Source organism: Copadichromis virginalis, linkage group LG3 (genome assembly GCF_057382275.1).
Source record: "Copadichromis virginalis isolate Kocher_CV1m ecotype Utaka linkage group LG3, C_Virginalis_male_GT1.1, whole genome shotgun sequence".
Classification (NCBI taxonomy): Eukaryota; Metazoa; Chordata; class Actinopteri; order Cichliformes; family Cichlidae; genus Copadichromis; species Copadichromis virginalis.
Window position 1 is genome coordinate 27,268,807 of NC_140620.1, and position 22,392 is coordinate 27,291,198.

The 22,392-nt window shown below is 47.2% G+C and overlaps 22 non-coding genes across 22 annotated transcripts; all 22 read left to right on the forward strand.

Annotated features, from left to right (window-relative positions):
* The first annotated feature begins 609 nt into the window (after positions 1 to 609).
* trnaa-cgc (transfer RNA alanine (anticodon CGC)) lies at positions 610 to 682 on the forward strand. The gene has a single exon. It is a non-coding gene; the product is annotated as a tRNA-Ala (tRNA).
* Positions 683 to 1,740: 1,058 nt separating this feature from the next.
* trnas-gcu (transfer RNA serine (anticodon GCU)) lies at positions 1,741 to 1,822 on the forward strand. Its single transcript has one exon. It is a non-coding gene; the product is annotated as a tRNA-Ser (tRNA).
* Positions 1,823 to 2,459: 637 nt separating this feature from the next.
* Positions 2,460 to 2,532, forward strand: trnaa-cgc (transfer RNA alanine (anticodon CGC)). Its single transcript has one exon. It is a non-coding gene; the product is annotated as a tRNA-Ala (tRNA).
* A 1,058-nt stretch (positions 2,533 to 3,590) lies between these two features.
* Positions 3,591 to 3,672, forward strand: trnas-gcu (transfer RNA serine (anticodon GCU)). Its single transcript has one exon. It is a non-coding gene; the product is annotated as a tRNA-Ser (tRNA).
* Positions 3,673 to 4,309: 637 nt separating this feature from the next.
* trnaa-cgc (transfer RNA alanine (anticodon CGC)) lies at positions 4,310 to 4,382 on the forward strand. Its single transcript has one exon. It is a non-coding gene; the product is annotated as a tRNA-Ala (tRNA).
* A 1,059-nt stretch (positions 4,383 to 5,441) lies between these two features.
* trnas-gcu (transfer RNA serine (anticodon GCU)) lies at positions 5,442 to 5,523 on the forward strand. The gene has a single exon. It is a non-coding gene; the product is annotated as a tRNA-Ser (tRNA).
* A 637-nt stretch (positions 5,524 to 6,160) lies between these two features.
* On the forward strand, positions 6,161 to 6,233 carry trnaa-cgc (transfer RNA alanine (anticodon CGC)). Its single transcript has one exon. It is a non-coding gene; the product is annotated as a tRNA-Ala (tRNA).
* Positions 6,234 to 7,292: 1,059 nt separating this feature from the next.
* Positions 7,293 to 7,374, forward strand: trnas-gcu (transfer RNA serine (anticodon GCU)). The gene has a single exon. It is a non-coding gene; the product is annotated as a tRNA-Ser (tRNA).
* Positions 7,375 to 8,011: 637 nt separating this feature from the next.
* Positions 8,012 to 8,084, forward strand: trnaa-agc (transfer RNA alanine (anticodon AGC)). Its single transcript has one exon. It is a non-coding gene; the product is annotated as a tRNA-Ala (tRNA).
* Positions 8,085 to 9,143: 1,059 nt separating this feature from the next.
* trnas-gcu (transfer RNA serine (anticodon GCU)) lies at positions 9,144 to 9,225 on the forward strand. The gene has a single exon. It is a non-coding gene; the product is annotated as a tRNA-Ser (tRNA).
* A 637-nt stretch (positions 9,226 to 9,862) lies between these two features.
* On the forward strand, positions 9,863 to 9,935 carry trnaa-ugc (transfer RNA alanine (anticodon UGC)). Its single transcript has one exon. It is a non-coding gene; the product is annotated as a tRNA-Ala (tRNA).
* Positions 9,936 to 11,004: 1,069 nt separating this feature from the next.
* On the forward strand, positions 11,005 to 11,086 carry trnas-gcu (transfer RNA serine (anticodon GCU)). Its single transcript has one exon. It is a non-coding gene; the product is annotated as a tRNA-Ser (tRNA).
* Positions 11,087 to 12,864: 1,778 nt separating this feature from the next.
* trnas-gcu (transfer RNA serine (anticodon GCU)) lies at positions 12,865 to 12,946 on the forward strand. The gene has a single exon. It is a non-coding gene; the product is annotated as a tRNA-Ser (tRNA).
* Positions 12,947 to 13,583: 637 nt separating this feature from the next.
* On the forward strand, positions 13,584 to 13,656 carry trnaa-agc (transfer RNA alanine (anticodon AGC)). The gene has a single exon. It is a non-coding gene; the product is annotated as a tRNA-Ala (tRNA).
* A 1,058-nt stretch (positions 13,657 to 14,714) lies between these two features.
* Positions 14,715 to 14,796, forward strand: trnas-gcu (transfer RNA serine (anticodon GCU)). The gene has a single exon. It is a non-coding gene; the product is annotated as a tRNA-Ser (tRNA).
* A 637-nt stretch (positions 14,797 to 15,433) lies between these two features.
* Positions 15,434 to 15,506, forward strand: trnaa-ugc (transfer RNA alanine (anticodon UGC)). The gene has a single exon. It is a non-coding gene; the product is annotated as a tRNA-Ala (tRNA).
* Positions 15,507 to 16,575: 1,069 nt separating this feature from the next.
* Positions 16,576 to 16,657, forward strand: trnas-gcu (transfer RNA serine (anticodon GCU)). Its single transcript has one exon. It is a non-coding gene; the product is annotated as a tRNA-Ser (tRNA).
* Positions 16,658 to 18,435: 1,778 nt separating this feature from the next.
* trnas-gcu (transfer RNA serine (anticodon GCU)) lies at positions 18,436 to 18,517 on the forward strand. Its single transcript has one exon. It is a non-coding gene; the product is annotated as a tRNA-Ser (tRNA).
* A 637-nt stretch (positions 18,518 to 19,154) lies between these two features.
* On the forward strand, positions 19,155 to 19,227 carry trnaa-agc (transfer RNA alanine (anticodon AGC)). The gene has a single exon. It is a non-coding gene; the product is annotated as a tRNA-Ala (tRNA).
* Positions 19,228 to 20,285: 1,058 nt separating this feature from the next.
* Positions 20,286 to 20,367, forward strand: trnas-gcu (transfer RNA serine (anticodon GCU)). Its single transcript has one exon. It is a non-coding gene; the product is annotated as a tRNA-Ser (tRNA).
* Positions 20,368 to 21,004: 637 nt separating this feature from the next.
* trnaa-ugc (transfer RNA alanine (anticodon UGC)) lies at positions 21,005 to 21,077 on the forward strand. The gene has a single exon. It is a non-coding gene; the product is annotated as a tRNA-Ala (tRNA).
* Positions 21,078 to 22,145: 1,068 nt separating this feature from the next.
* trnas-gcu (transfer RNA serine (anticodon GCU)) lies at positions 22,146 to 22,227 on the forward strand. Its single transcript has one exon. It is a non-coding gene; the product is annotated as a tRNA-Ser (tRNA).
* The last annotated feature ends 165 nt before the right edge of the window (positions 22,228 to 22,392 follow it).

Genomic DNA, 22,392 nt, shown 5'->3' on the forward strand with positions numbered 1-22,392 from the left:
GTTGTGAGATTGGCTGCCAAAGTAGGCATGATGCAATGCCTCAGCTCTTCTTTGGCTCAGTACTCCCTATAGTTCACCATGTGGTCTTGTTGCACAGGTCACGTTAAAGAGAATGGTCTGCTAATACAATAGCCAAAAGATACTTTGTTTCCAGAATAGTCAGTGCTCCAAACGAACGCATGTGGCTTCCTTTGGCAAATGTTTATTTGCACGTCTCCTCTGAGTACCTTTCAGGTACTGTCAGGTTAACGCTGGCTTTAAACCTCATCAGTGTTTGTCCATCTGAGGTGATTGTCTCCCCTCTTACCTTCACAATACTGGCCGATGGCAGCCAAGAGTCACGCAGCAATGCCCCCAGTCCAGTCTGACATCTCTTTTTCTCCAGAAGCAGCTGAAAGGTGCTTCCACAAACGGTGACAGTCTCCCAGCATAATGTGTAGTGCCCAGACTAGAGTTGGTCCTTAATGTCTCGTATGCGCAGTGATTCTACCACGGGGTCTTGTTGTAGTTGGCATGCCCAGAAACCCATGAAGGCGAGGCGTCCTTTTTAGATCCCCCGGAGTTAAAGGTCCATATGACAAAATGAAGCTACAATCCCCAAGCGACAAAGGGGAATTAGCTCAAATGGGAGAGCGCTCGCTTCGCATGCGAGAGGTAGCGGGATCGATACCCGCATTCTCCAGTGACCCTTTGCACATCCCCGAGCAGCCCACCAGCAGGTTCTGTAGCCAGTCCATTGGTTTTGTCTCATTATGTCTATGACTTTACTCATTATACTCACTTTTCAAGGCTTTGTGTCATCACTTCAGGGAAGCATTCAAAGGAAAAGAAAAAGTAATGTTGTCGTGTAAATAAGAATGCTAGGAGTGCTAGACCAATGGCAAAGGAAAAGCCTTATAGTGAGTTCAAGGTGAGCCTTGACACTAAGCATGGAGAAAGGGACTTGTACCAATTGGTATGGCAGAGAGATGAAGCTGGAAAGGATGGACAGCAGTTTAAAGTCATTAAGGGTGGAAATGGTAATGTGCTAACAAGGGAAGGAGTACTTTGAAGGGAAGATGTGGGTGGAGACCAAATAAAGGGGTGATTGTGACACCAGGATAGCAGCAGGTGTGAAAGGCAAGCTTTACAGGACGGTGGTGAGAACTGCTCTGATGTATTGTTTTATGACTGTGGCACGGAGGAAAAGACGAGAGGCCGAGATGGAGTTGTCAGAGTTGAAGATGGTAAGTTTTTTTATGTTGGGAGTGTCCAGGATGGAAAAAGATTAGAACTGACTATGTCAGAGGGACAGCTGGGGTTGAGCGGTTTGGAGACAAAGTTAGACCGGTAAGGCTGCGGTGGTTTGGAAATGTGCAGAGGAGGAAAATAAGATATACTGGGAAAAGGGTGTAAAATATGGAGCTGCTAGGCAGGAGGAAAAGAAAAATACAGAAGAGAAAGTTCATGGATCTAGTTGAGGAGGACATGAAGAGGGTTGCTGTGACAGAGGAGAATGCTAGGGGCAGGGTGAGATGGAGGCAGATGATCCACTCTGGCAACCCCCAAGAAGAACAGGCTCAAAGAAGAAGCCAGCATCACTCCAGGCTTCTACCAAAGTGTTACGCAGCCCCTCGTGGGGGATCTGGAGTAGATTTCCCTGCGTCGATACACTAGCGCTCAGCTCGCATTTTGTCCATCCAGACTACATGGTCACAGAATAAATTCCCAATTCTGCTGGCAAAGAAACTGCAGCCACGAGATGAGGTGGCCGAGAGGTTAAGGCGATGGACTGCTAATCCATTGTGCTCTGCACGCGTGGGTTCGAATCCCATCCTCGTTGAGTCCTCTTTCTACTTATCTTAATGCATGTTGTGAGATTGGCTGCCAAAGTAGGCATGATGCAATGCCTCAGCTCTTCTTTGGCTCAGTACTCCCTATAGTTCACCATGTGGTCTTGTTGCACAGGTCACGTTAAAGAGAATGGTCTGCTAATGCAATGGCCAAAAGATAATTTGTTTCCAGAATAGTCAGTACTCCAAACGAACGCATGTGGCTTCCTTTGGCAAATGTTTATTTGCACGTCTCCTCTGAGTACCTTTCAGGTACTGTCAGGTTAACGCTGGCTTTAAACCTCATCAGTGTTTGTCCATCTGAGGTGATTGTCTCCCCTCTTACCTTCACAATACTGGCCGATGGCAGCCAAGAGTCACGCAGCAATGCCCCCAGTCCAGTCTGACATCTCTTTTTCTCCAGAAGCAGCTGAAAGGTGCTTCCACAAACGGTGACAGTCTCCCAGCATAATGTGTAGTGCCCAGACTAGAGTTGGTCCTTAATGTCTCGTATGCGCAGTGATTCTACCACGGGGTCTTGTTGTAGTTGGCATGCCCAGAAACCCATGAAGGCGAGGCGTCCTTTTTAGATCCCCCGGAGTTAAAGGTCCATATGACAAGATGAAGCTACAATCCCCAAGCGACAAAGGGGAATTAGCTCAAATGGGAGAGCGCTCGCTTCGCATGCGAGAGGTAGCGGGATCGATACCCGCATTCTCCAGTGACCCTTTGCACATCCCCGAGCAGCCCACCAGCAGGTTCTGTAGCCAGTCCATTGGTTTTGTCTCATTATGTCTATGACTTTACTCATTATACTCACTTTTCAAGGCTTTGTGTCATCACTTCAGGGAAGCATTCAAAGGAAAAGAAAAAGTAATGTTGTCGTGTAAATAAGAATGCTAGGAGTGCTAGACCAATGGCAAAGGAAAAGCCTTATAGTGAGTTCAAGGTGAGCCTTGACACTAAGCATGGAGAAAGGGACTTGTACCAATTGGTATGGCAGAGAGATGAAGCTGGAAAGGATGGACAGCAGTTTAAAGTCATTAAGGGTGGAAATGGTAATGTGCTAACAAGGGAAGGAGTACTTTGAAGGGAAGATGTGGGTGGAGACCAAATAAAGGGGTGATTGTGACACCAGGATAGCAGCAGGTGTGAAAGGCAAGCTTTACAGGACGGTGGTGAGAACTGCTCTGATGTATTGTTTTATGACTGTGGCACGGAGGAAAAGACGAGAGGCCGAGATGGAGTTGTCAGAGTTGAAGATGGTAAGTTTTTTTATGTTGGGAGTGTCCAGGATGGAAAAAGATTAGAACTGACTATGTCAGAGGGACAGCTGGGGTTGAGCGGTTTGGAGACAAAGTTAGACCGGTAAGGCTGCGGTGGTTTGGAAATGTGCAGAGGAGGAAAATAAGATATACTGGGAAAAGGGTGTAAAATATGGAGCTGCTAGGCAGGAGGAAAAGAAAAATACAGAAGAGAAAGTTCATGGATCTAGTTGAGGAGGACATGAAGAGGGTTGCTGTGACAGAGGAGAATGGTAGGGGCAGGGTGAGATGGAGGCAGATGATCCACTCTGGCAACCCCCAAGAAGAACAGGCTCAAAGAAGAAGCCAGCATCACTCCAGGCTTCTACCAAAGTGTTACGCAGCCCCTCGTGGGGGATCTGGAGTAGATTTCCCTGCGTCGATACACTAGCGCTCAGCTCGCATTTTGTCCATCCAGACTACATGGTCACAGAATAAATTCCCAATTCTGCTGGCAAAGAAACTGCAGCCACGAGATGAGGTGGCCGAGAGGTTAAGGCGATGGACTGCTAATCCATTGTGCTCTGCACGCGTGGGTTCGAATCCCATCCTCGTTGAGTCCTCTTTCTACTTATCTTAATGCATGTTGTGAGATTGGCTGCCAAAGTAGGCATGATGCAATGCCTCAGCTCTTCTTTGGCTCAGTACTCCCTATAGTTCACCATGTGGTCTTGTTGCACAGGTCACGTTAAAGAGAATGGTCTGCTAATGCAATGGCCAAAAGATAATTTGTTTCCAGAATAGTCAGTGCTCCAAACGAACGCATGTGGCTTCCTTTGGCAAATGTTTATTTGCACGTCTCCTCTGAGTACCTTTCAGGTACTGTCAGGTTAACGCTGGCTTTAAACCTCATCAGTGTTTGTCCATCTGAGGTGATTGTCTCCCCTCTTACCTTCACAATACTGGCCGATGGCAGCCAAGAGTCACGCAGCAATGCCCCCAGTCCAGTCTGACATCTCTTTTTCTCCAGAAGCAGCTGAAAGGTGCTTCCACAAACGGTGACAGTCTCCCAGCATAATGTGTAGTGCCCAGACTAGAGTTGGTCCTTAATGTCTCGTATGCGCAGTGATTCTACCACGGGGTCTTGTTGTAGTTGGCATGCCCAGAAACCCATGAAGGCGAGGCGTCCTTTTTAGATCCCCCGGAGTTAAAGGTCCATATGACAAGATGAAGCTACAATCCCCAAGCGACAAAGGGGAATTAGCTCAAATGGGAGAGCGCTCGCTTCGCATGCGAGAGGTAGCGGGATCGATACCCGCATTCTCCAGTGACCCTTTGCACATCCCCGAGCAGCCCACCAGCAGGTTCTGTAGCCAGTCCGTTGGTTTTGTCTCATTATGTCTATGACTTTACTCATTATACTCACTTTTCAAGGCTTTGTGTCATCACTTCAGGGAAGCATTCAAAGGAAAAGAAAAAGTAATGTTGTCGTGTAAATAAGAATGCTAGGGGTGCTAGACCAATGGCAAAGGAAAAGCCTTATAGTGAGTTCAAGGTGAGCCTTGACACTAAGCATGGAGAAAGGGACTTGTACCAATTGGTATGGCAGAGAGATGAAGCTGGAAAGGATGGACAGCAGTTTAAAGTCATTAAGGGTGGAAATGGTAATGTGCTAACAAGGGAAGGAGTACTTTGAAGGGAAGATGTGGGTGGAGACCAAATAAAGGGGTGATTTGTGACACCAGGATAGCAGCAGGTGTGAAAGGCAAGCTTTACAGGACGGTGGTGAGAACTGCTCTGATGTATTGTTTTATGACTGTGGCACGGAGGAAAAGACGAGAGGCCGAGATGGAGTTGTCAGAGTTGAAGATGGTAAGTTTTTTTATGTTGGGAGTGTCCAGGATGGAAAAAGATTAGAACTGACTATGTCAGAGGGACAGCTGGGGTTGAGCGGTTTGGAGACAAAGTTAGACCGGTAAGGCTGCGGTGGTTTGGAAATGTGCAGAGGAGGAAAATAAGATATACTGGGAAAAGGGTGTAAAATATGGAGCTGCTAGGCAGGAGGAAAAGAAAAATACAGAAGAGAAAGTTCATGGATCTAGTTGAGGAGGACATGAAGAGGGTTGCTGTGACAGAGGAGAATGCTAGGGGCAGGGTGAGATGGAGGCAGATGATCCACTCTGGCAACCCCCAAGAAGAACAGGCTCAAAGAAGAAGCCAGCATCACTCCAGGCTTCTACCAAAGTGTTACGCAGCCCCTCGTGGGGGATCTGGAGTAGATTTCCCTGCGTCGATACACTAGCGCTCAGCTTGCATTTTGTCCATCTAGACTACATGGTCACAGAATAAATTCCCAATTCTGCTGGCAAAGAAACTGCAGCCACGAGATGAGGTGGCCGAGAGGTTAAGGCCATGGACTGCTAATCCATTGTGCTCTCCCCGCGTGGGTTCGAATCCCATCCTCGTCGAGTCCTCTTTCTACTTATCTTAATGCATGTTGTGAGATTGGCTGCCAAAGTAGGCATGATGCAATGCCTCAGCTCTTCTTTGGCTCAGTACTCCCTATAGTTCACCATGTGGTCTTGTTGCACAGGTCACGTTAAAGAGAATGGTCTGCTAATACAATAGCCAAAAGATACTTTGTTTCCAGAATAGTCAGTGCTCCAAACGAACGCATGTGGCTTCCTTTGGCAAATGTTTATTTGCACGTCTCCTCTGAGTACCTTTCAGGTACTGTCAGGTTAACGCTGGCTTTAAACCTCATCAGTGTTTGTCCATCTGAGGTGATTGTCTCCCCTCTTACCTTCACAATACTGGCCGATGGCAGCCAAGAGTCACGCAGCAATGCCCCCAGTCCAGTCTGACATCTCTTTTTCTCCAGAAGCAGCTGAAAGGTGCTTCCACAAACGGTGACAGTCTCCCAGCATAATGTGTAGTGCCCAGACTAGAGTTGGTCCTTAATGTCTCGTATGCGCAGTGATTCTACCACGGGGTCTTGTTGTAGTTGGCATGCCCAGAAACCCATGAAGGCGAGGCGTCCTTTTTAGATCCCCCGGAGTTAAAGGTCCATATGACAAGATGAAGCTACAATCCCCAAGCGACAAAGGGGAATTAGCTCAAATGGGAGAGCGCTCGCTTCGCATGCGAGAGGTAGCGGGATCGATACCCGCATTCTCCAGTGACCCTTTGCACATCCCCGAGCAGCCCACCAGCAGGTTCTGTAGCCAGTCCGTTGGTTTTGTCTCATTATGTCTATGACTTTACTCATTATACTCACTTTTCAAGGCTTTGTGTCATCACTTCAGGGAAGCATTCAAAGGAAAAGAAAAAGTAATGTTGTCGTGTAAATAAGAATGCTAGGGGTGCTAGACCAATGGCAAAGGAAAAGCCTTATAGTGAGTTCAAGGTGAGCCTTGACACTAAGCATGGAGAAAGGGACTTGTACCAATTGGTATGGCAGAGAGATGAAGCTGGAAAGGATGGACAGCAGTTTAAAGTCATTAAGGGTGGAAATGGTAATGTGCTAACAAGGGAAGGAGTACTTTGAAGGGAAGATGTGGGTGGAGACCAAATAAAGGGGTGATTTGTGACACCAGGATAGCAGCAGGTGTGAAAGGCAAGCTTTACAGGACGGTGGTGAGAACTGCTCTGATGTATTGTTTTATGACTGTGGCACGGAGGAAAAGACGAGAGGCCGAGATGGAGTTGTCAGAGTTGAAGATGGTAAGTTTTTTTATGTTGGGAGTGTCCAGGATGGAAAAAGATTAGAACTGACTATGTCAGAGGGACAGCTGGGGTTGAGCGGTTTGGAGACAAAGTTAGACCGGTAAGGCTGCGGTGGTTTGGAAATGTGCAGAGGAGGAAAATAAGATATACTGGGAAAAGGGTGTAAAATATGGAGCTGCTAGGCAGGAGGAAAAGAAAAATACAGAAGAGAAAGTTCATGGATCTAGTTGAGGAGGACATGAAGAGGGTTGCTGTGACAGAGGAGAATGCTAGGGGCAGGGTGAGATGGAGGCAGATGATCCACTCTGGCAACCCCCAAGAAGAACAGGCTCAAAGAAGAAGCCAGCATCACTCCAGGCTTCTACCAAAGTGTTACGCAGCCCCTCGTGGGGGATCTGGAGTAGATTTCCCTGCGTCGATACACTAGCACTCAGCTCGCATTTTGTCCATCCAGACTACATGGTCACAGAATAAATTCCCAATTCTGCTGGAAAACAAACTGCAGTAACAAGATGAGGTGGCCGAGAGGTTAAGGCGATGGACTGCTAATCCATTGTGCTCTGCACGCGTGGGTTCGAATCCCATCCTCGTCGAGTCCTCTTTCTACTTATCTTAATGCATGTTGTGAGATTGGCTGCCAAAGTAGGCATGATGCAATGCCTCAGCTCTTCTTTGGCTCAGTACTCCCTATAGTTCACCATGTGGTCTTGTTGCACAGGTCACGTTAAAGAGAATGGTCTGCTAATACAATGGCCAAAAGATACTTTGTTTCCAGAATAGTCAGTGCTCCAAACGAACGCATGTGGCTTCCTTTGGCAAATGTTTATTTGCACGTCTCCTCTGAGTACCTTTCAGGTACTGTCAGGCTAACGCTGGCTTTAAACCTCATCAGTGTTTGTCCATCTGAGGTGATTGTCTCCCCTCTTACCTTCACAATACTGGCCGATGGCAGCCAAGAGTCACGCAGCAATGCCCCCAGTCCAGTCTGACATCTCTTTTTCTCCAGAAGCAGCTGAAAGGTGCTTCCACAAACGGTGACAGTCTCCCAGCATAATGTGTAGTGCCCAGACTAGAGTTGGTCCTTAATGTCTCGTATGCGCAGTGATTCTACCACGGGGTCTTGTTGTAGTTGGCATGGCCAGAAACCCATGAAGGCGAGGCGTCCTTTTTAGATCCCCCGGAGTTAAAGGTCCATATGACAAGATGAAGCTACAATCCCCAAGCGACAAAGGGGAATTAGCTCAAATGGGAGAGCGCTCGCTTAGCATGCGAGAGGTAGCGGGATCGATACCCGCATTCTCCAGTGACCCTTTGCACATCCCCGAGATGCCCACCAGCAGGTTCTGTAGCCAGTCCATTGGTTTTGTCTCATTATGTCTATGACTTTACTCATTATACTCACTTTTCAAGGCTTTGTGTCATCACTTCAGGGAAGCATTCAAAGGAAAAGAAAAAGTAATGTTGTCGTGTAAATAAGAATGCTAGGGGTGCTAGACCAATGGCAAAGGAAAAGCGTTATAGTGAGTTCAAGGTGAGCCTTGACACTAAGCATGGAGAAAGGGACTTGTACCAATTGGTATGGCAGAGAGATGAAGCTGGAAAGGATGGACAGCAGTTTAAAGTCATTAAGGGTGGAAATGGTAATGTGCTAACAAGGGAAGGAGTACTTTGAAGGGAAGATGTGCGTGGAGACCAAATAAAGGGGTGATTTGTGACACCAGGATAGCAGCAGGTGTGAAAGGCAAGCTTTACAGGACGGTGGTGAGAACTGCTCTGATGTATTGTTTTATGACTGTGGCACGGAGGAAAAGACGAGAGGCCGAGATGGAGTTGTCAGAGTTGAAGATGGTAAGTTTTTTTATGTTGGGAGTGTCCAGGATGGAAAAAGATTAGAACTGACTATGTCAGAGGGACAGCTGGGGTTGAGCGGTTTGGAGACAAAGTTAGACCAGTAAGGCTGCGGTGGTTTGGAAATGTGCAGAGGAGGAAAATAAGATATACTGGGAAAAGGGTGTAAAATATGGAGCTGCTAGGCAGGAGGAAAGGAAAAATACAGAAGAGAAAGTTCATGGATCTAGTTGAGGAGGACATGAAGAGGGTTGCTGTGACAGAGGAGAATGCAAGAGGCAGGGTGAGATGGAGGCAGATGATCCACTCTGGCAACCCCCAAGAAGAACAGGCTCAAAGAAGAAGCCAGCATCACTCCAGGCTTCTACCAAAGTGTTACGCAGCCCCTCGTGGGGGATCTGGAGTAGATTTCCCTGCGTCGATACACTAGCACTCAGCTCGCATTTTGTCCATCCAGACTACATGGTCACAGAATAAATTCCCAATTCTGCTGGCAAAGAAACTGCAGCAACAAGATGAGGTGGCCGAGAGGTTAAGGCAATGGACTGCTAATCCATTGTGCTCTGCACGCGTGGGTTCGAATCCCATCCTCGTCGAGTCCTCTTTCTACTTATCTTAATGCATGTTGTGAGATTGGCTTCCAAAGTAGGCATGATGCAATGCCTCAGCGCTTCTTTGGCTCAGTACTCCCCATAGTTCACCATGTGGTCTTGTTGCACAGGTCACGTTAAAGAGAATGGTCTGCTAATACAATGGCCAAAAGATACTTTGTTTCCAGAATAGTCAGTGCTCCAAACGAACGCATGTGGCTTCCTTTGGCAAATGTTTATTTGCATGTCTCCTCTGAGTACCTTTCAGGTACTGTCAGGTTAACGCTGGCTTTAAACCTCATCAGTGTTTGTCCATCTGAGGTGATTGTCTCCCCTCTTACCTTCATGATACTGGCCCATGGCAGCCAAGAGTCACGCAGCAATGCCCCCAGTCCAGTCTGACATCTCTTTTTCTCCAGAAGCAGCTGAAAGGTGCTTCCACAAACGGTGACAGTCTCCCAGCATAATGTGTAGTGCCCAGACTAGAGTTGGTCCTTAATGTCTCGTATGCGCAGTGATTCTACCACGGGGTCTTGTTGTAGTTGGCATGCCCAGAAACCCATGAAGGCGAGGCGTCCTTTTTAGATCCCCCGGAGTTAAAGGTCCATATGACAAGATGAAGCTACAATTTCCAAGCGACAAAGGGGAATTAGCTCAAATGGGAGAGCGCTCGCTTTGCATGCGAGAGGTAGCGGGATCGATACCCGCATTCTCCAGTGACCCTTTGCACATCCCAGAGATGCCCACCAGCAAATTCTGCATCCAATTCATTGGTTTTGTCTTATTATGTCTATGACTTTACTCATTATACTCACTTTTCAAGGCTTTGTGTCATCACTTCAGGGAAGCATTCAAAGGAACAGGAAGGAAAAGAAAAAGTAATGTTGTCGTGTAAATAAGAATGCTAGGGGTGCTAGACCAATGGCAAAGGAAAAGCGTTATAGTGAGTTCAAGGTGAGCCTTGACACTAAGCATGGAGAAAGGGACTTGTACCAATTGGTATGGCAGAGAGATGAAGCTGGAAAGGATGGACAGCAGTTTAAAGTCATTAAGGGTGGAAATGGTAATGTGCTAACAAGGGAAGGAGTACTTTGAAGGGAAGATGTGCGTGGAGACCAAATAAAGGGGTGATTTGTGACACCAGGATAGCAGCAGGTGTGAAAGGCAAGCTTTACAGGACGGTGGTGAGAACTGCTCTGATGTATTGTTTTATGACTGTGGCACGGAGGAAAAGACGAGAGGCCGAGATGGAGTTGTCAGAGTTGAAGATGGTAAGTTTTTTTATGTTGGGAGTGTCCAGGATGGAAAAAGATTAGAACTGACTATGTCAGAGGGACAGCTGGGGTTGAGCGGTTTGGAGACAAAGTTAGACCGGTAAGGCTGCAGTGGTTTGGAAATGTGCAGAGGAGGAAAATAAGATATACTGGGAAAAGGGTGTAAAATATGGAGCTGCTAGGCAGGAGGAAAAGAAAAATACAGAAGAGAAAGTTCATGGATCTAGTTGAGGAGGACATGAAGAGGGTTGCTGTGACAGAGGAGAATGCTAGGGGCAGGGTGAGATGGAGGCAGATGATCCACTCTGGCAACCCCCAAGAAGAACAGGCTCAAAGAAGAAGCCAGCATCACTCCAGGCTTCTACCAAAGTGTTACGCAGCCCCTCGTGGGGGATCTGGAGTAGATTTCCCTGCGTCGATACACTAGCGCTCAGCTCGCATTTTGTCCATCCAGACTACATGGTCACAGAATAAATTCCCAATTCTGCTGGCAAAGAAACTGCAGCAATGAGATGAGGTGGCCGAGAGGTTAAGGCGATGGACTGCTAATCCATTGTTCTCTGCACGCGTGGGTTCGAATCCCATCCTCGTCGAGTCCTCTTTCTACTTATCTTAATGCATGTTGTGAGATTGGCTGCCAAAGTAGGCATGATGCAATGCCTCAGCTCTTCTTTGGCTCAGTACTCCCTATAGTTCACCATGTGGTCTTGTTGCACAGGTCACGTTAAAGAGAATGGTCTGCTAATACAATGGCCAAAAGATACTTTGTTTCCAGAATAGTCAGTGCTCCAAACGAACGCATGTGGCTTCCTTTGGCAAATGTTTATTTGCACGTCTCCTCTGAGTACCTTTCAGGTACTGTCAGGTTAACGCTGGCTTTAAACCTCATCAGTGTTTGTCCATCTGAGGTGATTGTCTCCCCTCTTACCTTCACAATACTGGCCCATGGCAGCCAAGAGTCACGCAGCAATGCCCCCAGTCCAGTCTGACATCTCTTTTTCTCCAGAAGCAGCTGAAAGGTGCTTCCACAAACGGTGACAGTCTCCCAGCATAATGTGTAGTGCCCAGACTAGAGTTGGTCCTTAATGTCTCGTATGCGCAGTGATTCTACCACGGGGTCTTGTTGTAGTTGGCATGCCCAGAAACCCATGAAGGCGAGGCGTCCTTTTTAGATCCGCCGGAGTTAAAGGTCCATATGACAAGATGAAGCTACAATCCCCAACCGTCAAAGGGGAATTAGCTCAAATGGGAGAGTGCTCGCTTAGCATGCGAGAGGTAGCGGGATCGATACCCGCATTCTCCAGTGACCCTTTGCACATCCCCGAGATGCCCACCAGCAAATTCTGCATCCAATCCATTGGTTTTGTCTCATTATGTCTATGACTTTACTCATTATACTCACTTTTCAAGGCTTTGTGTCATCACTTCAGGGAAGCATTCAAAGGAAAAGGAAGGAAAAGAAAAAGTAATGTTGTCGTGTAAATAAGAATGCTAGGGGTGCTAGACCAATGGCAAAGGAAAAGCCTTATAGTGAGTTCAAGGTGAGCCTTGACACTAAGCATGGAGAAAGGGACTTGTACCAATTGGTATGGCAGAGAGATGAAGCTGGAAAGGATGGACAGCAGTTTAAAGTCATTAAGGGTGGAAATGGTAATGTGCTAACAAGGGAAGGAGTACTTTGAAGGGAAGATGTGGGTGGAGACCAAATAAAGGGGTGATTTGTGACACCAGGATAGCAGCAGGTGTGAAAGGCAAGCTTTACAGGACGGTGGTGAGAACTGCTCTGATGTATTGTTTTATGACTGTGGCACGGAGGAAAAGACGAGAGGCCGAGATGGAGTTGTCAGAGTTGAAGATGGTAAGTTTTTTATGTTGGGAGTGTCCAGGATGGAAAAAGATTAGAACTGACTATGTCAGAGGGACAGCTGCGGTTGAGCGGTTTGGAGACAAAGTTAGACCGGTAAGGCTGCGGTGGTTTGGAAATGTGCAGAGGAGGAAAATAAGATATACTGGGAAAAGGGTGTAAAATATGGAGCTGCTAGGCAGGAGGAAAAGAAAAATACAGAAGAGAAAGTTCATGGATCTAGTTGAGGAGGACATGAAGAGGGTTGCTGTGACAGAGGAGAATGCTAGGGGCAGGGTGAGATGGAGGCAGATGATCCACTCTGGCAACCCCCAAGAAGAACAGGCTCAAAGAAGAAGCCAGCATCACTCCAGGCTTCTACCAAAGTGTTACGCAGCCCCTCGTGGGGGATCTGGAGTAGATTTCCCTGCGTCGATACACTAGCGCTCAGCTCACATTTTGTCCATCTAGACTACATGGTCACAGAATAAATTCCCAATTCTGCTGGCAAAGAAACTGCAGCAATGAGATGAGGTGGCCGAGAGGTTAAGGCGATGGACTGCTAATCCATTGTGCTCTGCACGCGTGGGTTCGAATCCCATCCTCGTCGAGTCCTCTTTCTACTTATCTTAATGCATGTTGTGAGATTGGCTGCCAAAGTAGGCATGATGCAATGCCTCAGCTCTTTTTTGGCTCAGTACTCCCTATAGTTCACCATGTGGTCTTGTTGCACAGGTCACGTTAAAGAGAATGGTCTGCTAATACAATGGCCAAAAGATACTTTGTTTCCAGAATAGTCAGTACTCCAAACGAACGCATGTGGCTTCCTTTGGCAAATGTTTATTTGCACGTCTCCTCTGAGTACCTTTCAGGTACTGTCAGGCTAACGCTGGCTTTAAACCTCATCAGTGTTTGTCCATCTGAGGTGATTGTCTCCCCTCTTACCTTCACAATACTGGCCGATGGCAGCCAAGAGTCACGCAGCAATGCCCCCAGTCCAGTCTGACATCTCTTTTTCTCCAGAAGCAGCTGAAAGGTGCTTCCACAAACGGTGACAGTCTCCCAGCATAATGTGTAGTGCCCAGACTAGAGTTGGTCCTTAATGTCTCGTATGCGCAGTGATTCTACCACGGGGTCTTGTTGTAGTTGGCATGCCCAGAAACCCATGAAGGCGAGGCGTCCTTTTTAGATCTGCCGGAGTTAAAGGTCCATATGACAAGATGAAGCTACAATCCCCAACCGTCAAAGGGGAATTAGCTCAAATGGGAGAGCGCTCGCTTAGCATGCGAGAGGTAGCGGGATCGATACCCGCATTCTCCAGTGACCATTTGCACATCCCAGAGATGCCCACCAGCAAATTCTGCATCCAATCCATTGGTTTTGTCTCATTATGTCTATGACTTTACTCATTATACTCACTTTTCAAGGCTTTGTGTCATCACTTCAGGGAAGCATTCAAAGGAAAAGAAAAAGTAATGTTGTCGTGTAAATAAGAATGCTAGGGGTGCTAGACCAATGGCAAAGGAAAAGCCTTATAGTGAGTTCAAGGTGAGCCTTGACACTAAGCATGGAGAAAGGGACTTGTACCAATTGGTATGGCAGAGAGATGAAGCTGGAAAGGATGGACAGCAGTTTAAAGTCATTAAGGGTGGAAATGGTAATGTGCTAACAAGGGAAGGAGTACTTTGAAGGGAAGATGTGGGTGGAGACCAAATAAAGGGGTGATTGTGACACCAGGATAGCAGCAGGTGTGAAAGGCAAGCTTTACAGGACGGTGGTGAGAACTGCTCTGATGTATTGTTTTATGACTGTGGCACGGAGGAAAAGACGAGAGGCCGAGATGGAGTTGTCAGAGTTGAAGATGGTAAGTTTTTTTATGTTGGGAGTGTCCAGGATGGAAAAAGATTAGAACTGACTATGTCAGAGGGACAGCTGCGGTTGAGCGGTTTGGAGACAAAGTTAGACCGGTAAGGCTGCGGTGGTTTGGAAATGTGCAGAGGAGGAAAATAAGATATACTGGGAAAAGGGTGTAAAATATGGAGCTGCTAGGCAGGAGGAAAGGAAAAATACAGAAGAGAAAGTTCATGGATCTAGTTGAGGAGGACATGAAGAGGGTTGCTGTGACAGAGGAGAATGCTAGGGGCAGGGTGAGATGGAGGCAGATGATCCACTCTGGCAACCCCCAAGAAGAACAGGCTCAAAGAAGAAGCCAGCATCACTCCAGGCTTCTACCAAAGTGTTACGCAGCCCCTCGTGGGGGATCTGGAGTAGATTTCCCTGCGTCGATACACTAGCACTCAGCTCGCATTTTGTCCATCCAGACTACATGGTCACAGAATAAATTCCCAATTCTGCTGGCAAAGAAACTGCAGCAACAAGATGAGGTGGCCGAGAGGTTAAGGCAATGGACTGCTAATCCATTGTGCTCTGCACGCGTGGGTTCGAATCCCATCCTCGTCGAGTCCTCTTTCTACTTATCTTAATGCATGTTGTGAGATTGGCTTCCAAAGTAGGCATGATGCAATGCCTCAGCGCTTCTTTGGCTCAGTACTCCCCATAGTTCACCATGTGGTCTTGTTGCACAGGTCACGTTAAAGAGAATGGTCTGCTAATACAATGGCCAAAAGATACTTTGTTTCCAGAATAGTCAGTGCTCCAAACGAACGCATGTGGCTTCCTTTGGCAAATGTTTATTTGCATGTCTCCTCTGAGTACCTTTCAGGTACTGTCAGGTTAACGCTGGCTTTAAACCTCATCAGTGTTTGTCCATCTGAGGTGATTGTCTCCCCTCTTACCTTCATGATACTGGCCCATGGCAGCCAAGAGTCACGCAGCAATGCCCCCAGTCCAGTCTGACATCTCTTTTTCTCCAGAAGCAGCTGAAAGGTGCTTCCACAAACGGTGACAGTCTCCCAGCATAATGTGTAGTGCCCAGACTAGAGTTGGTCCTTAATGTCTCGTATGCGCAGTGATTCTACCACGGGGTCTTGTTGTAGTTGGCATGCCCAGAAACCCATGAAGGCGAGGCGTCCTTTTTAGATCCCCCGGAGTTAAAGGTCCATATGACAAGATGAAGCTACAATTTCCAAGCGACAAAGGGGAATTAGCTCAAATGGGAGAGCGCTCGCTTTGCATGCGAGAGGTAGCGGGATCGATACCCGCATTCTCCAGTGACCCTTTGCACATCCCAGAGATGCCCACCAGCAAATTCTGCATCCAATTCATTGGTTTTGTCTTATTATGTCTATGACTTTACTCATTATACTCACTTTTCAAGGCTTTGTGTCATCACTTCAGGGAAGCATTCAAAGGAACAGGAAGGAAAAGAAAAAGTAATGTTGTCGTGTAAATAAGAATGCTAGGGGTGCTAGACCAATGGCAAAGGAAAAGCGTTATAGTGAGTTCAAGGTGAGCCTTGACACTAAGCATGGAGAAAGGGACTTGTACCAATTGGTATGGCAGAGAGATGAAGCTGGAAAGGATGGACAGCAGTTTAAAGTCATTAAGGGTGGAAATGGTAATGTGCTAACAAGGGAAGGAGTACTTTGAAGGGAAGATGTGCGTGGAGACCAAATAAAGGGGTGATTTGTGACACCAGGATAGCAGCAGGTGTGAAAGGCAAGCTTTACAGGACGGTGGTGAGAACTGCTCTGATGTATTGTTTTATGACTGTGGCACGGAGGAAAAGACGAGAGGCCGAGATGGAGTTGTCAGAGTTGAAGATGGTAAGTTTTTTTATGTTGGGAGTGTCCAGGATGGAAAAAGATTAGAACTGACTATGTCAGAGGGACAGCTGGGGTTGAGCGGTTTGGAGACAAAGTTAGACCGGTAAGGCTGCAGTGGTTTGGAAATGTGCAGAGGAGGAAAATAAGATATACTGGGAAAAGGGTGTAAAATATGGAGCTGCTAGGCAGGAGGAAAAGAAAAATACAGAAGAGAAAGTTCATGGATCTAGTTGAGGAGGACATGAAGAGGGTTGCTGTGACAGAGGAGAATGCTAGGGGCAGGGTGAGATGGAGGCAGATGATCCACTCTGGCAACCCCCAAGAAGAACAGGCTCAAAGAAGAAGCCAGCATCACTCCAGGCTTCTACCAAAGTGTTACGCAGCCCCTCGTGGGGGATCTGGAGTAGATTTCCCTGCGTCGATACACTAGCGCTCAGCTCGCATTTTGTCCATCCAGACTACATGGTCACAGAATAAATTCCCAATTCTGCTGGCAAAGAAACTGCAGCAATGAGATGAGGTGGCCGAGAGGTTAAGGCGATGGACTGCTAATCCATTGTTCTCTGCACGCGTGGGTTCGAATCCCATCCTCGTCGAGTCCTCTTTCTACTTATCTTAATGCATGTTGTGAGATTGGCTGCCAAAGTAGGCATGATGCAATGCCTCAGCTCTTCTTTGGCTCAGTACTCCCTATAGTTCACCATGTGGTCTTGTTGCACAGGTCACGTTAAAGAGAATGGTCTGCTAATACAATGGCCAAAAGATACTTTGTTTCCAGAATAGTCAGTGCTCCAAACGAACGCATGTGGCTTCCTTTGGCAAATGTTTATTTGCACGTCTCCTCTGAGTACCTTTCAGGTACTGTCAGGTTAACGCTGGCTTTAAACCTCATCAGTGTTTGTCCATCTGAGGTGATTGTCTCCCCTCTTACCTTCACAATACTGGCCCATGGCAGCCAAGAGTCACGCAGCAATGCCCCCAGTCCAGTCTGACATCTCTTTTTCTCCAGAAGCAGCTGAAAGGTGCTTCCACAAACGGTGACAGTCTCCCAGCATAATGTGTAGTGCCCAGACTAGAGTTGGTCCTTAATGTCTCGTATGCGCAGTGATTCTACCACGGGGTCTTGTTGTAGTTGGCATGCCCAGAAACCCATGAAGGCGAGGCGTCCTTTTTAGATCCGCCGGAGTTAAAGGTCCATATGACAAGATGAAGCTACAATCCCCAACCGTCAAAGGGGAATTAGCTCAAATGGGAGAGTGCTCGCTTAGCATGCGAGAGGTAGCGGGATCGATACCCGCATTCTCCAGTGACCCTTTGCACATCCCCGAGATGCCCACCAGCAAATTCTGCATCCAATCCATTGGTTTTGTCTCATTATGTCTATGACTTTACTCATTATACTCACTTTTCAAGGCTTTGTGTCATCACTTCAGGGAAGCATTCAAAGGAAAAGGAAGGAAAAGAAAAAGTAATGTTGTCGTGTAAATAAGAATGCTAGGGGTGCTAGACCAATGGCAAAGGAAAAGCCTTATAGTGAGTTCAAGGTGAGCCTTGACACTAAGCATGGAGAAAGGGACTTGTACCAATTGGTATGGCAGAGAGATGAAGCTGGAAAGGATGGACAGCAGTTTAAAGTCATTAAGGGTGGAAATGGTAATGTGCTAACAAGGGAAGGAGTACTTTGAAGGGAAGATGTGGGTGGAGACCAAATAAAGGGGTGATTTGTGACACCAGGATAGCAGCAGGTGTGAAAGGCAAGCTTTACAGGACGGTGGTGAGAACTGCTCTGATGTATTGTTTTATGACTGTGGCACGGAGGAAAAGACGAGAGGCCGAGATGGAGTTGTCAGAGTTGAAGATGGTAAGTTTTTTATGTTGGGAGTGTCCAGGATGGAAAAAGATTAGAACTGACTATGTCAGAGGGACAGCTGCGGTTGAGCGGTTTGGAGACAAAGTTAGACCGGTAAGGCTGCGGTGGTTTGGAAATGTGCAGAGGAGGAAAATAAGATATACTGGGAAAAGGGTGTAAAATATGGAGCTGCTAGGCAGGAGGAAAAGAAAAATACAGAAGAGAAAGTTCATGGATCTAGTTGAGGAGGACATGAAGAGGGTTGCTGTGACAGAGGAGAATGCTAGGGGCAGGGTGAGATGGAGGCAGATGATCCACTCTGGCAACCCCCAAGAAGAACAGGCTCAAAGAAGAAGCCAGCATCACTCCAGGCTTCTACCAAAGTGTTACGCAGCCCCTCGTGGGGGATCTGGAGTAGATTTCCCTGCGTCGATACACTAGCGCTCAGCTCACATTTTGTCCATCTAGACTACATGGTCACAGAATAAATTCCCAATTCTGCTGGCAAAGAAACTGCAGCAATGAGATGAGGTGGCCGAGAGGTTAAGGCGATGGACTGCTAATCCATTGTGCTCTGCACGCGTGGGTTCGAATCCCATCCTCGTCGAGTCCTCTTTCTACTTATCTTAATGCATGTTGTGAGATTGGCTGCCAAAGTAGGCATGATGCAATGCCTCAGCTCTTTTTTGGCTCAGTACTCCCTATAGTTCACCATGTGGTCTTGTTGCACAGGTCACGTTAAAGAGAATGGTCTGCTAATACAATGGCCAAAAGATACTTTGTTTCCAGAATAGTCAGTACTCCAAACGAACGCATGTGGCTTCCTTTGGCAAATGTTTATTTGCACGTCTCCTCTGAGTACCTTTCAGGTACTGTCAGGCTAACGCTGGCTTTAAACCTCATCAGTGTTTGTCCATCTGAGGTGATTGTCTCCCCTCTTACCTTCACAATACTGGCCGATGGCAGCCAAGAGTCACGCAGCAATGCCCCCAGTCCAGTCTGACATCTCTTTTTCTCCAGAAGCAGCTGAAAGGTGCTTCCACAAACGGTGACAGTCTCCCAGCATAATGTGTAGTGCCCAGACTAGAGTTGGTCCTTAATGTCTCGTATGCGCAGTGATTCTACCACGGGGTCTTGTTGTAGTTGGCATGCCCAGAAACCCATGAAGGCGAGGCGTCCTTTTTAGATCTGCCGGAGTTAAAGGTCCATATGACAAGATGAAGCTACAATCCCCAACCGTCAAAGGGGAATTAGCTCAAATGGGAGAGCGCTCGCTTAGCATGCGAGAGGTAGCGGGATCGATACCCGCATTCTCCAGTGACCATTTGCACATCCCAGAGATGCCCACCAGCAAATTCTGCATCCAATCCATTGGTTTTGTCTCATTATGTCTATGACTTTACTCATTATACTCACTTTTCAAGGCTTTGTGTCATCACTTCAGGGAAGCATTCAAAGGAAAAGAAAAAGTAATGTTGTCGTGTAAATAAGAATGCTAGGGGTGCTAGACCAATGGCAAAGGAAAAGCCTTATAGTGAGTTCAAGGTGAGCCTTGACACTAAGCATGGAGAAAGGGACTTGTACCAATTGGTATGGCAGAGAGATGAAGCTGGAAAGGATGGACAGCAGTTTAAAGTCATTAAGGGTGGAAATGGTAATGTGCTAACAAGGGAAGGAGTACTTTGAAGGGAAGATGTGGGTGGAGACCAAATAAAGGGGTGATTGTGACACCAGGATAGCAGCAGGTGTGAAAGGCAAGCTTTACAGGACGGTGGTGAGAACTGCTCTGATGTATTGTTTTATGACTGTGGCACGGAGGAAAAGACGAGAGGCCGAGATGGAGTTGTCAGAGTTGAAGATGGTAAGTTTTTTTATGTTGGGAGTGTCCAGGATGGAAAAAGATTAGAACTGACTATGTCAGAGGGACAGCTGCGGTTGAGCGGTTTGGAGACAAAGTTAGACCGGTAAGGCTGCGGTGGTTTGGAAATGTGCAGAGGAGGAAAATAAGATATACTGGGAAAAGGGTGTAAAATATGGAGCTGCTAGGCAGGAGGAAAAGAAAAATACAGAAGAGAAAGTTCATGGATCTAGTTGAGGAGGACATGAAGAGGGTTGCTGTGACAGAGGAGAATGCTAGGGGCAGGGTGAGATGGAGGCAGATGATCCACTCTGGCAACCCCCAAGAAGAACAGGCTCAAAGAAGAAGCCAGCATCACTCCAGGCTTCTACCAAAGTGTTACGCAGCCCCTCGTGGGGGATCTGGAGTAGATTTCCCTGCGTCGATACACTAGCGCTCAGCTCGCATTTTGTCCATCCAGACTACATGGTCACAGAATAAATTCCCAATTCTGCTGGCAAAGAAACTGCAGCCACGAGATGAGGTGGCCGAGAGGTTAAGGCAATGGACTGCTAATCCATTGTGCTCTGCACGCGTGGGTTCGAATCCCATCCTCGTCGAGTCCTCTTTCTACTTATCTTAATGCATGTTGTGAGATTGGCTTCCAAAGTAGGCATGATGCAATGCCTCAGCGCTTCTTTGGCTCAGTACTCCCCATAGTTCACCTTGTGGTCTTGTTGCACAGGTCACGTTAAAGAGAATGGTCTGCTAATACAATGGCCAAAAGATACTTTGTTTCCAGAATAGTCAGTGCTCCAAACGAACGCATGTGGCTTCCTTTGGCAAATGTTTATTTGCACGTCTCCTCTGAGTACCTTTCAGGTACTGTCAGGTTAACGCTGGCTTTAAACCTCATCAGTGTTTGTCCATCTGAGGTGATTGTCTCCCCTCTTACCTTCATGATACTGGCCGATGGCAGCCAAGAGTCACGCAGCAATGCCCCCAGTCCAGTCTGACATCTCTTTTTCTCCAGAAGCAGCTGAAAGGTGCTTCCACAAACGGTGACAGTCTCCCAGCATAATGTGTAGTGCCCAGACTAGAGTTGGTCCTTAATGTCTCGTATGCGCAGTGATTCTACCACGGGGTCTTGTTGTAGTTGGCATGCCCAGAAACCCATGAAGGCGAGGCGTCCTTTTTAGATCCCCCGGAGTTAAAGGTCCATATGACAAGATGAAGCTACAATTTCCAAGCGACAAAGGGGAATTAGCTCAAATGGGAGAGCGCTCGCTTTGCATGCGAGAGGTAGCGGGATCGATACCCGCATTCTCCAGTGACCCTTTGCACATCCCAGAGATGCCCACCAGCAAATTCTGCATCCAATTCATTGGTTTTGTCTTATTATGTCTATGACTTTACTCATTATACTCACTTTTCAAGGCTTTGTGTCATCACTTCAGGGAAGCATTCAAAGGAACAGGAAGGAAAAGAAAAAGTAATGTTGTCGTGTAAATAAGAATGCTAGGGGTGCTAGACCAATGGCAAAGGAAAAGCGTTATAGTGAGTTCAAGGTGAGCCTTGACACTAAGCATGGAGAAAGGGACTTGTACCAATTGGTATGGCAGAGAGATGAAGCTGGAAAGGATGGACAGCAGTTTAAAGTCATTAAGGGTGGAAATGGTAATGTGCTAACAAGGGAAGGAGTACTTTGAAGGGAAGATGTGCGTGGAGACCAAATAAAGGGGTGATTTGTGACACCAGGATAGCAGCAGGTGTGAAAGGCAAGCTTTACAGGACGGTGGTGAGAACTGCTCTGATGTATTGTTTTATGACTGTGGCACGGAGGAAAAGACGAGAGGCCGAGATGGAGTTGTCAGAGTTGAAGATGGTAAGTTTTTTATGTTGGGAGTGTCCAGGATGGAAAAAGATTAGAACTGACTATGTCAGAGGGACAGCTGCGGTTGAGCGGTTTGGAGACAAAGTTAGACCGGTAAGGCTGCGGTGGTTTGGAAATGTGCAGAGGAGGAAAATAAGATATACTGGGAAAAGGGTGTAAAATATGGAGCTGCTAGGCAGGAGGAAAAGAAAAATACAGAAGAGAAAGTTCATGGATCTAGTTGAGGAGGACATGAAGAGGGTTGCTGTGACAGAGGAGAATGCTAGGGGCAGGGTGAGATGGAGGCAGATGATCCACTCTGGCAACCCCCAAGAAGAACAGGCTCAAAGAAGAAGCCAGCATCACTCCAGGCTTCTACCAAAGTGTTACGCAGCCCCTCGTGGGGGATCTGGAGTAGATTTCCCTGCGTCGATACACTAGCGCTCAGCTCACATTTTGTCCATCTAGACTACATGGTCACAGAATAAATTCCCAATTCTGCTGGCAAAGAAACTGCAGCAATGAGATGAGGTGGCCGAGAGGTTAAGGCGATGGACTGCTAATCCATTGTGCTCTGCACGCGTGGGTTCGAATCCCATCCTCGTCGAGTCCTCTTTCTACTTATCTTAATGCATGTTGTGAGATTGGCTGCCAAAGTAGGCATGATGCAATGCCTCAGCTCTTTTTTGGCTCAGTACTCCCTATAGTTCACCATGTGGTCTTGTTGCACAGGTCACGTTAAAGAGAATGGTCTGCTAATACAATGGCCAAA